Source organism: Vigna radiata, chromosome 8 (assembly GCF_000741045.1).
Source record: "Vigna radiata var. radiata cultivar VC1973A chromosome 8, Vradiata_ver6, whole genome shotgun sequence".
NCBI lineage: Eukaryota > Viridiplantae > Streptophyta > Magnoliopsida > Fabales > Fabaceae > Vigna > Vigna radiata.
In genome coordinates, this window is record NC_028358.1 from 28,621,541 (window position 1) to 28,635,060 (window position 13,520).

The window sequence follows — 13,520 nt, forward strand, 5'->3', positions numbered from 1 at the left end:
ATGCATGTGGAAGAAATGTGAAATTTCAAGAAACAAATGCGACTAGAGGTCTTGTCAAGTTACAAAGAAGATAAGAAGAAATTGTATGATAAAGAACATAACTTGAGATTCAAAGAACTGGTTAAAGGGTTACATTTCCATCAATATATATATTTGAATGCTCCCTAAGCAAAAATTCTAAAAAGAAGTTCTTAGTGCAGATTTGATGCACGCATCTAGGACAGAAATCACCTTATGTGACAAGATTGAAGATTTGATTTGGGTGGGACATTTGAAAAAGTTCGTTAAAATAGAGCCAGTGGATAGGCCAACTCGAAGTCCTCGACGAACATTTAGGACCAACCATCGTAGAGAATCATCTCAGCGAAGCAAAAGTCATAGTCGAGACTGTTTGCTAAGAGGAGTGATCAATATCATCTCTCGAGGGTTTGTAGGAGAAGGATCTTCAACGGTTGCATGCAAAAAGCATATCTAAGTGCTTAAGACAGTGCATTTGGTTGAAAGAAGGACAAGAACAATGCCTTCAATTACCTTCACTGACGACGATCACGACATTAAGATTGTAGATTAGGATGTTGGCAAAGTATTGGTTTTTTCTGGTGAACAGGTAGAAACTAGAAGACTCCTCAGATGAAGAAAGATAAATAATTGAAATTATTACCTTAAGAAAGAAAACCAGTGGTTAAGCAGAAGCAATGGAAGAAAAAGAATGAATATGATAGGTCAGACCCATTCTTATTTATAAAGGTATGTACATCAACTTTTTCAAAGCCTCAATCGTTAGATCTTTTCGCATCTAACAATCCAGAATGATCCAATGTTTAACATTTTCATGTGTGCGAATTTTGAAGCATCCCAACTATCACCCTCACTGGTTATAATTCATCACAAATGACCAAATAAGAAGGCGCAATCAGTGTGCATTATTGGCCTATACTATCTCACTCTCAATGCTCAGATTATGATTGATCGTCGATTGATGCGCATTCCACATACTTTGTTATGCAATTCATTCATGACGTATTCAACCTCATCCTTTGAAATACATTTCAAGGTTGGGACTGAAAAACCTATTTTGTGCAAGTATTCGCAACTATTACAAATCGTGTGATTTTTTGGGTTGTTGTCAAAGAAAGATCATGGTCTTCATCTTGCTATCTCATTAGGTTTTTTATTTCCTCGCTCTAGTCAGTTTCTTCAATCAACATGAAGATCATGAGCATAATTGAAGAATAACTTAGGTATTTAAATAAATTGTAATTTTATTTTAATTGCAAATAATTTATTTCTGTTTTTTATTTTTCAAAAGTTATTTTTGGACCTGATATCTTTGGGCTTTCTTTTAGGGTTTCTTAGGTGCCTTAAACATTTGTACCTATATATAGGGACACCCAATACATATTTAGACACCTTTGAGTCATAATATATTCATTTTCATTTTGGGAGAGGATTCTCTTGGTTCTTGGATTAAAACTCTCATTCTTATCAAAGATTAACATCTTTGTAATCTTCACTTGACTTATAAATCTACTAGATTGTGACATCTCCATCTTTGTCTTATTTTGCATTTTGCTCTAATTTATTTTTGTTGTACCCCTTGAGGATTCAAATTCAGAAAAGATCGTACTCTTTCTTGTACAAAATCATATCATTTTTTTGGTTGTCATGGACCGTGCATATTCAACTTTTAGTCCAAGAGGAACTTCATGGCCAAACGAGGGATCGAGACTATAGAACCTAGTGTGTTCAAACATAGTATGACTATCCACACATTGTAAGATGTGTTTTCTTCCACTAGTAGTTACCTAACCTTAATCTCTTTATTATCTTTTTCTCAACCGAACCAAGTCCTCAGGTTTAAGTACCCATGTGTGTATACTCTTCTTCTGAAAACCTATTATCTGGTCACTGTAAGGGATTATCAAGTCTTTTGCAATGTTTATCTTGCGATAAGTCTTCTAATACAAGATGTTGACCGAACTACCTCTCAATCAATATCTTCCTGATGGCATAATCAACCAATTCGGTGGATATAACAATAGGGTCGTCTTGATCGAGATCAAAAGCTTAGAAGTCTTTAATTGTGAGCATGATAGGCGACATACTCTTGATGCTTTTTCCTACCATGTTTAAAACTTTTACTACACAAATGTCTCTTTTTCGAGCGATCATTATGTGTCCTCTCCTTCGGAAAAACCTTCGAAAATGGTATTGATTATGCCTCATATGGGTGATCCCTACTTTAGTGTTTGCTTTGGCTTCGACTTTGGCTTCTTCGTCTAGGTTGTTCTTATGTCGGTCGACCCTTAGTGCAATTCTTTTAGGACTTCGATGCGAGCTTCGTCTATGGGGTGAGCTTTTGTCCAATCGATTTGTTTTAGCTTATTTAAATGTCTCACTTGAATTAGCTCTTCAATTTTGTTCCTCAAGGTCCCACACTCTTCGGTGGTGTGGCCAAGATTGTGATGGTATAGTAGTGCCCAATTCTAGATATGTTTGGTGCAGTGACCTTCTTCTTGGGTAAAGGCAACAAATATACGCTAAGAGCTTCTTCCAAGATCTTTACACAAGGAGCGTTTAAGGTTGTTTAGTGGTGAAAACGCAGTCCCCTAATTGGCACCTTGGATCTTGATTCATGGTTCTTATCAGTTTCTGATCTATTCTTGTCTTTTCAATTGCCACTTTTGATTGCATTTGTTTGCAAAAAACCAAGGCTGTGGAAGTCATGTGATGCAGTCGGTTGATGGCAAACTAAGCATCAAACCTCACTCTTAAATCATTGCAAAACAGTCAATGGAGTTGAGTGAAAGGTGTATGAACCATGTCAAGGTAGCACCCTTTAGCAAGTTGGAAACCATGTGTTAACACCCTGCCAAGTGTACTAGATCGAATCAAGTAATAATATAACAGTAAGTCCAGATATCGTTTCCCAAGGGACTTTGTGGCCTAAACGTTCATATGAATTAATCCCATATGACTTGAAAGAATAATAATTCGAGATTTTAATGCAAAAACGAAAATAAACATGCAAATGCAAAAGTTGAATCAGTTGACAGATAAAGATATGAATGAATGGAGTTGTTGGGGTTTACGGTTTCATCCTGATCCACCCTCTTATATCTATTATTCCTATTATATTCCACTTTATTACCAATGTTCATGCAACTTTCTAAATTACTCTAAACTCGATCCCTCAGCGAAAAGAGCCTTACCATAATTACTAGTTTACCATCTCTAGTCTCTCTAACAATTACTAATGCATTAATGACAGAAGCTTAAAACAATTGACCGTCATGTTCCTATCTCTAGGCAATATTTCATAATCAAGAGAATTTTTATCAGTTCTAGATTTCCCCGTATGTTCCCATATCGACAAAATCAAATATCATGACACTTAATGAGTTAAACAATGCAAGCTTTAAAGTACAAAGAAGAAAACCCAAACTATTGATAATACAAGTATATGAATAAAATAGGAATTTCAATATAAGAGAGTTTCACAAAGATTACATCGTTCCTCAACAACAAAGGGTTTAGTTCACCATTGACATGGTGAAACTATATGGATTTAATGGAAATAATGAAAGAATAAACCATAGAATTGGTGAATTGGAGCCTTAGCATCCAAAATCCGTCTCCAAGGAGTGTAGAAGGTGTTTTATCGTCTTTCTCTGCCAAAAGATTACCCTAGAATAGTTCTGAGGGTCTATTTATAAGCTATGCAAAATTATAGAATTTTGGCCCAAGCCCAACTATAGCGCTCAATGCTGGTTTCACCACTCAACGGTAGGTGCGACACTCTACTGAATCGCTCAACGTTGACGCCCAAATGTCCTGCCGTATTGAATTGAAGTTCTCAGCGCTCAACGGTGGCAACGATTCTTCATTCTTCCCTCAGCGCTAGCGCTTAAGCGTTCTACCGTATTGAATTCCACAATGCTGACACTCAGCGCTGAAATTGGCGCTGAGCGGTGGGAGCGATTCCTCTTTTGCATCTTTCTTCATCCTTTCTTGAGTCCAACTCCTTCCTACTTCACTTTCCATCCTTCAATTCTCATTAAATCCTGTCAAAACAATGTAAAACCAAGCATAATATCTCTAAAACCACCTATGACTCTCTTGTAACCTAACTTAAGTGTTTTGCATGGTTTTAAGCTCATTCTAAGTCATAAAGAGTGTGTTTTGATATCAATTTCACATATAAAAATAACGGTTTTTAGACCGTTATAACCATGTCTTTAAAGTTGAGTGAATTGGGAAAGACTTTACACCAAATGGTGTCTCTCGTGGTGTATAACATCATTTACATAACAAACATACTGACGTGCTCATTCAAGTCAGTGGGCTCATGGTACTTCTTAGAAAGTAACATCCTCCAATTGTTAGGTGAGGAAGTCTCCATGATATAAGCATTAAACGGGTGCATTCCCGACGTATCAATCGTGATCGTGCCAGACAGGTCAGGTTGTTTGCTTTTCTCGATGCTACTTTCTTGAACTGTTTGGTTTGAATCATTGCACAACTATTTGGTGGGTTTAGATTGAGTTGGGGTAGAAGTCACAGGCTCCTTCGTCTCTTTTCCTGCACTATAAACATGTTCTTGGCTTGTAAGGTTTTTAGCTCGCCTTCATACTTCATCTTCGTCGCATCCATTTCTCCCTTCATCTCTCTTATCATTACTATTGAATCCATTTGTTGCTTGTCTAATGCCTCCTCTATCACTACGTTACTCGTCATGTGTTGATAACTCCTCAATTTTGCATCTTTTTCTGTGCTTAGGAGTATATGTTAGTCCAATTTAGTTTCTAATTGTCTAGAATTAGGTTAGTTTTAGGAATTTTCTTTAAATTTGTAGTTTTGTAAAATTTTAGTTAAAAATAGTTTTTTAGTGTATTTTTAGTACATTTGTAAAAAATTAGGAAATTAATCTTTTTCTTTAATAAAAATTATTTTTCTAGAGTAGGTTACTTTCCTTTAATTTCTTTTTAACCCTTCTATAAATTCAATTTTTGTAGAGTTGTTGCTGGTGCGATGCACATGATTGGAAGAATTGGGCTTCAGCCTTGGACTGATTGGATTGATTTTTTCTTTGCTGCAGATGCTGCCATGGTGACTCTGGGCCGCTGGAACTGGGCCGCTGCTGCTCTAATGCTAGTGTTGGACATGGGTTGATCCTACAATTAGTGAAACAGTGTGTTTAATGAAGCGCTGCTGCTATGCTGAAACGTTGATTAAAATAAAAAGCTTTGGGCAGCTGGCTGAAATGGCTAAAGTGAATTGGGCTGCATGGGCTGAATCTAACATGAATGAAACGTAGTGTTTTGGCTTGGCTGCAGTGACTGGGGGTCCTTTGCTCGTGCAACTCATTTGGGAGAAAAGAATTCTCTCAAGAATTTTCCATTCGGAGAGGAAAAGAGAACCCTCGACTTAGGGCTTTGAGTGAGTGAGCTAGAGCAGCACGTCCTGACCACAAGTGACTGGAGATGATGGAAGAGCTCATCGGAGCTGCCACGTGGAGAGAATCAAACGGCTGGAAAGAATATGAAGGTTGGTCGTCCGATTGAAGCGTCCAAGTGAAGCAAGGTTCCTTTCCTCCGTTTATTTTCATTTTCGTTTTCTTCAACCCTATAAAAAGGGGTTTTCTGCCATGTACGTAGGGGAGACACACAGACACTTGCAGATACAGTTTTACACTTTGTAGATTAGGTTTTTACGTTTTCTATAGAATAGGTTTTCGTTCTCTCTGCTTTTGGAGCGCACACCTATGGTGGTGACAGCCGTAGAGGCTTCGATTGCGAGTTCTGTTCGGTATCTTTCCTTGTACTTGTGATTTCTTGTTAATAAAATTTGTTTCTTTTAGTGATGTGTTCAATGTTTTGTGATTCTGTTATGTGTTTCTATGATTCTTGTGTTGTTATAATTGAAAATTGAATTGGATTCTGATTCTCTGCATCTCTACAATTCCTTTTGGAATTAATTGACTCCGTAGTGAGCATTCTTGATCGAGATGTCTTCTCGAGCCAGAGAAGAGTCCATTGTAAAAAGATTCATCAGTGTTATATTTTTGTTTCTTGTGTTTTGAACATTGGTTGGATAGTTGAGTGGAAAGAGTCAAATTAGGTTCTGAAATAAGACCTAGAATACCCTGGATTGGGATTCAACTTATCAGGATGTCTTCCTGAGAACTCTAAGCATTCTCTATTCACTCCAAAGTGCATTCATCTGCTTTTGTGATTGTTATCTTGCTCTTCATTGTAATAGACTTTCATTTTGTGTTACTTTCTTAGAATTCTAATTAGTTGATTTGTGCCTGTTACATTTTCTGATTTGGTGTTATTCTATTTCAGTCTTGGGTTCTATAGTTAAATTGATTTTTCGTTCATACTGGTTCTAGGCTTTCTATTGCAGTTTTGTTCACTTTTAGATACAATTTTTAAGTCTGTGAGATGTTGAATTTTGATAGATAGTTGATGTTAGGATTTTTTTTAATTGGTTGATAATAACTTAGCTTTTTATTGCTTGATTTCAGTTGTTTTTCTGTGATGATATAGTCTTTGCACTTACAATTAGATTTCTAGAATAGGTATATAACTAAGAGATTCATTAGTTTAAATCATTTTAATTTCAGTATTGCATTTTTTTTAGTTTAGGTGTTATTTCTTGTTCTCTTATTTCACTTTATTTCTTTTCTTTCAAACAGATTTTAATTCAGTTTTAATTCTTTTATTTTTCATTTCATTTTTTTTAATGTCCCCGCCTAGTTTCATAGTAAATAAATAGTAAATAAGTACAAGACTTTAACCATACACTTTAAGCTTAACAAGCGAGTCCTAGGATTGATATTCTGGTTGCCCTATGCTACATTAGTGAGGACCAGTTCTTTGTTCTTCCTTAGGCGACTAAAAGGGAGTTTAACATGTGTCTTGTGGTCACCATAGAAATAAAGGAAAAACTCATTTAACCCATGACAGGCATCAAAATATTTCTATAGGATTAGGTGATCCAAAGGTCCCTAAATGATTTGCCGTACAATTCTCATTATTATTTCTCTCAATTCTTTTGTTCTATTGTTCAGTTTGACTGTTTGAATGATATATGAAAAAAAAAACATTTCTATATTCAAATAAGATTGAATTCTAATTAGATTATAATAAATGCAAGAATAACCCATCTCATTCATTACTTAACCACCTGATGATATTTTTTGTGTTGGACTTTTACTTTTTATGTTTACTTAATCATGACTAGATCTCAACATAACTGTTCCAGTGTGAAGCTGAGTCACCAAACCTATACAATTTCTCCTCTTCAGGTCGTCCGCTAATTCCAGAATGTGTCCTCTACCAGTCCTCTTTCTCCTTTCTCCTGTGTCCGATGCGCCCGGAGGGTACCTGCCAAAGGTACTCCGATGCTTAAGTTAGTTAAATTGTCCGATTGGATCTCTGGATTCAGAAGTAAATGCGTAATAAATGAACCTACTTACCTGGTACCTCTGACATGTATTTATAGTGTTGGATATGGGTCTGGTATTAAGGTTATCTTAATCAAGGCTCAATCACAGCCCAATCACTTTAAGCATGTAATTATCCTAATTGTCTTAGCCTTACCTTGATCATGAAGACCGTCCGCATCTTACTGTCCGATTCCTCTTATTCAGTCCGACCGGCCGTCTTGCGGGATAACTGATTGTCTCCATTTAGATGTCTTCAGTGGATTAGTTTGTCTTGATCAGTAGACCGTCCGGTTCTATTTCACACGACCGACCGGTGGTCTCTAGTACAATAACCTTCATTTAAGGCCTTATTGGTGTTTTGCTTTCAGTTAACAATGTAGTCCATTCCCATAGACCGACTCGATCCTTAGGTGAAGCAAGAGTGATACATGTATTTATTCTCTATCCAAGTGCACTTCATATACCATGTACACAAATAAAATGTTGGAATTTAAATTTTATATATTTTATAAGTATAATGAAAATTTAAATTTTATGCATAACAATTTATGAGAGAGAAAACATGTGTATAATGACAGATTAAAATACATGTTAACTGTTACAATCCAAAAAGAAAAAAACAAATTAGGGTTACAGAAAAGAACACCTATTCAATTTGAGTTGAGTTGAAAGGATATTAGAAGTGATATTGTGACGTGAAGAAGCGGTGAGATAAGAAGTCATATTCATATTCATATTCTCACACGAAGGAAGACATATTTTGCTTTCATGAGATCGTGCAAATATGCAAATCCCAACGAATCAATCCAAATACTTTTTTGAGTTATTCCCTAACGTTTCTTTTTTTGTTTTACTTTTTCCCACGATGATTTTTGTATCCTAAAATCCCCTAACTTATATAATGGTGATTCGGTCATCGTTTTATATATACTGTCACTACTTTTCTCCCACCAGCAGAAAAAGCACTTTATTTTGCCATCCTTTTCCTTTCTTTATTTTCCTCTTCAAGAGAATCATATTCAATAAGTGGTCTCCCCTGGAGAATTTCACCTTTTTATTTATTAAGGTTGTCCTTCTCCTTCTCATAAGAGTGATCCAACATAACATATTAATTATCTTATTTAATAGAACAGATAAAATTTATTTGGCTTAGCCTCATCAATTTTTGTTTAATATATATTATAATTTTGTTCATAATTTCTAAAGATGCATACATAATTACTTTAAAACTATGCTCTTATTTAAAATCATAAAAATCTATATATTTTGCGTTTAAATATTCTTTGTTCTATTTATCTTCAAATTCATTTTTCTTAAAGTAGAAATGTGTATTCAATTGGTAAACTTCAAAATATCTCAAGAAAGAATTAATTGAAAAATAATAACAATTGAAAATTTAACAATAAAAATTAGATGATAAATTAAGCTTAGAACTTGGATTTTGTAAACAAGTGGCAAAGTTTATATTTTGGTTTTCTTCACAAGTCAAATTTAATTTCAAATATTTAAATAGTTTCTACTCCTACATTGTCGTGCGTGTTCATCATTCAGTATATTATTAATTTTTTTTTTTTTGGATTTTATTATTAGAATTTAACTTTAATTTCATTTTGTTATGCATAACAATTAAATATGCATTAAAAAAATGAAAAATATGAAATGCGGATAGAAAGTGTATTTAACTTTTGCATTTAATCTTCTTGGTTTAAAGAGACATATTCGTGTTGATTGTAAAAAGAGTTAATAATTATGTATGTTCACATGAAAAGGTATATAATACTATCACAAGATTAAAATTTTTATATAAACTTTTTATTTGAACGTATGTTAGGACAAATTTTTTGCAAATATATTAATAAAAAAAAAAGAAAAAAATGATGAGTTCATCTATAATTGAAATAAATATTTTAATTGTGAGGGCTAGTTCTTAATCAATAAAATAGTAAAAAAATTAAAGAATGTTTAAGTAGCGTCGATTAAACATTTTTTAAGGATTGATAGTTCAATAATTTTTTTCTCCAAGCTTCTATTAACATCAATATGTAAATACTTGTCAAAGTTATTCTATGCTAAAATTAATTTAACATGAAAGTAAGTGTAATAAATATATAATTAGTACTTAATCTATCACCTTATCTTAAATTTTTATTTATAACTTTTGGAGTGGCTTGTTATTATCATTGGCCTAATCACGGCCTAAACTCCTTTAATATTGTTTAAGAGTATAAATAGAATGATTTTCTACTTTAAGTCGTTTCATTTTGGCCATTTGATCTTTTTGGTAAAAATTATATCTTGTATGCTTGATTAATATAGTAAAAATACCATTTGGCTAACTAATAGCTTTTGATATTTACTAATGGGGTTTGCTAACTTGCGTACGTCAGTTTTTCAGTTGGTACATTTTAGCAATGTGTACCGGGTTTTAGTAGAAAAATATCCTAATATCATGGATTCTAAGTTTTAAGGTTAAGGGTATTTTAATAATTTTCATTCTCAAAACTAAAAAAAAAGAAAAAAGAAACCCCCAAACCCTTGTTCACCTCCCTCATTCCTCTCAATCTTTTCTCTTTCATCTCTCTCACTCCAACATTTTCTCTGTCATCCCTACACTAGTCCCAACTGAAAAAACACTCTCGCGTTAAACAATTTGCTTTTGTAAAGAGTTGAGTCATTGACATATTCGCCTTCAGGAAAAGGTTCATTCAAGATCTCTTCAATTTCATCATTTTCACTAACCTCTCTAATTTCAAATCATCTGCGGATGTTGAATCATCATCTCTAAAAAATATTTCCAGGTCAATTACCAATTCCTTCCAATGTCATTATGCTTGTGAAAATTAGATAAAATTAGATAAGACAAAAATTCTAAAATGAAAACTCATTATAAAATCATTTTTTTGTAAGAAATTGTTTAACAATGAGTGTTTCTGATTTTTCTAGGCCAATTACCAATTCTTTCAGATGTCATTATGCTTGTAAAAATTAGATAAAATTAGATAAGACAAAAATTATGAAATGAAAACTCATTATAAAATCATAATTTTTAGTAAGAAATTGTTTAACAGTGAGTGTTTCTGATTTTTTTCAGTTGGGGCTACAGTAGCGATGACAGATAAAATGATGGAGTGAAAGAGATGAAAGAGAAAGGGTTGAAAGGAATAAGGGAGGTGAGTTCTTTTTTTTTAGTTTTGAAAATGAAAATTATTAAGCTACCCTTAACCTTAAAACTTAGAATCCATGATATATTAGGGTATTTTTGTCTACTAAAACCTGGTACACATTGCTAAAATGTACCAATTGAAAAACAGGCGTACGCAAGTTAGCAAACCCCTTTACTAATATAGTTAAATAAGGTAATTATTTAACAATATCAAATAAAATATCTTAAAATATATATCTTCCCAAATTATCTTAAATCATAAACATTTATTAATTATTAAAGCATATTTGGTAGAAAAAATAAAGAAAACCGCAATATTCAATTTTTGTTACCTCTTCCCTTTTGGTTTAGCCCATTTTTTTTTTCACTTTTTCATGCTATTCTTGGATTGACTTCTTGTGGTATTGATTATTTGCTACTCTTTAATTTGTATTTAAGGTGTCATGAAACTTTAACCAATTTATTTCTGCATCTCAATGAACTCAACTTAACTACAGTTGCACTAACACACCTCAAAATATCTAAAGAATATTTAAGCAAATAAAAAGCAGTTTTTAACATGTTTTTGTACCTTATGCCAAATAAATCTAATTATAACAAATCCTAATTAAAATATTCTATTAAAGTACAAAAATCAATTAAGAATCCAATATTAAAGGCTAAATGAGGGCATAAATATGCACTCAGAGCACAACACTAAACCTCTAAAAAGAAAAGTTATTTTTGAAATTGCGTTTAGGTAAGCATATAGACTCTTATTTTCAAAAATTAGGTCAAGAAACTGAAAAGTTTGTTCGCAATTATCGTTGATAACCAATTATCTAAAATGAAAATCGATTATCATAAAAACATTTTGAAAGCCTTTTTTCTCAATGTGATAATTGATTATCCAAAAGTGATAATTGATTATCATTAAAACTTTTGTAAAAATCTGATAACCAATTACTACTTAAATTAATTGATTATCTTAGAGCATTTTTTGAATATTTAAAATTTTTTCCTACGTGATATTATACAAGTTCTTGTGTAACCTTCTAATGTAAGTCTTATACACAAATATAAAAGACTTATTTCAAAAGCTTAAAACTAAACTACAAAGATAAAAATATTTTAATGATGATAAAAACAAGTCCAATAATTTAAACATACAAATGAAATTGGAAGACTTCTAGTTTAATTTTAAGCTTTTGTAATAAGTCTCTTATATTTGTATATAGAACTTTAGTTAGAAGGTTACTCAATAACGCGTATAATATCACTCAAGGAAGTTTTTAAAATATTCAAAAAAGCGCTCTAGATAATCAATTAACTTAAGTGGGTAATTGATTATCCAATCTGAATTCAAATTTTCATAAAAATGTCTATGATAATTGATATCACCTTCTGGTAATCAATTATCACATTGAGAAAAAGGCTTACAAAATGTTTTTGTAATAGATTACTAACTTGAGCATCAGAATGTCTTTGACAGGTACTTTCTCGTACTATTCGGAGCTTGGGTAGTGAAAACATAAGGAATTTGATTAAGTGTATTCAAGACAACCTAAGCTTATCGAGAAAAAAGTATAAAGAAGTGTTTAATAGAGATTCTCGACCCCACATCCAAAATAGATACAATTTTATTAAGTAAACTAATTCATTCATCTCTTGACTTTTATCCAAACACAAATATTATACTATGCGATCCTAACAATTAATTGTTAATTAATTAATTATGTAAATATATGTAACATTTAATATTTCTTTTGAAGTGAAATTTACTCACATAAACTATGGTGAATCATGGAATATACAAAGTTTGTAGTTATATTTGAATAATAAGAGTTTTTATTTTAATTTTTAATTATTAAATAAAACTATATGACATAAAACATAAAATTTAGAGTAATTATTACAAATTTAGATTAAAACATAGGACCTTATGTAAAGTATTTTTATCTTTCATAAAAAATTTAAATAATTCTTTGTAAAATGCTAATAAATAAAGGCACACACAGACATATTGTAAATTGAGATCATCATTAATCAACGTGAAACTTTCAAAGGTATCACATGTGTTTCTTTTCTAAGTCATCATTGCTTTTCATACGTAATTATTGTATCTCGTAATTATAAATAACTTCTTATGAACACTTCCTAATTTGACGGGATTAAGATGTGCTGATCATGTTTAGTGGAGTTAACTTTTATTTAACAAAATTAACTTCATTTTCTTGTACATTATTCTTTTCTAGATCAAGCTTCTCCATTATAAATAAAAATATCCTTCATTTGTAAAACACACCTTGAAGATTGAATGAAATATCAACCTTCGTATAAGTTATCAAGAGCTTGGGAATTCTTTTATCTTGTTTTGGTTCTTATCTTGAGAACTTTTTGAAATGGTGAATCTCCTTATACTAATTATCCTATTATTTTTTTTATTCTTGGATTAAAAATAATATGTTCTTACTCATTTTCTTGTCTTAGTACATTTTTAATTTTATTCCTTTACTTTCTTTATTTTACTTTGAAATTAACACAACACAAATAAATTTCTCCATGATTTTTTTTTTTGTTTTTTTGATTTTTGTAATTTCATTGAGTTTCTCTTCTCCAACACCTCTCTCTTTAGATGATAATTTTTTTTAACTTATCCTAATGTATCATATTCATTTTCATTACTTTGTTTCTTAAACCGATTATGTTGCCTGGATATAATAAATTGAATAGAGAATTATGAAGTAAATGATGACCTTTTTTCTTACCTATTTTTCCTCAATCGGAGAAGCAAAGTTTTGTTGATTTACATAGATATAATTTGTAAAAGTGTGAAGACCCCTTTTCTTACATAAACCTTCCTTTTAAAATTGTCTCCAAACCCTACTCCTCTTCAATTTCTCTGTTGTTCTTCCTTCTCCCAGG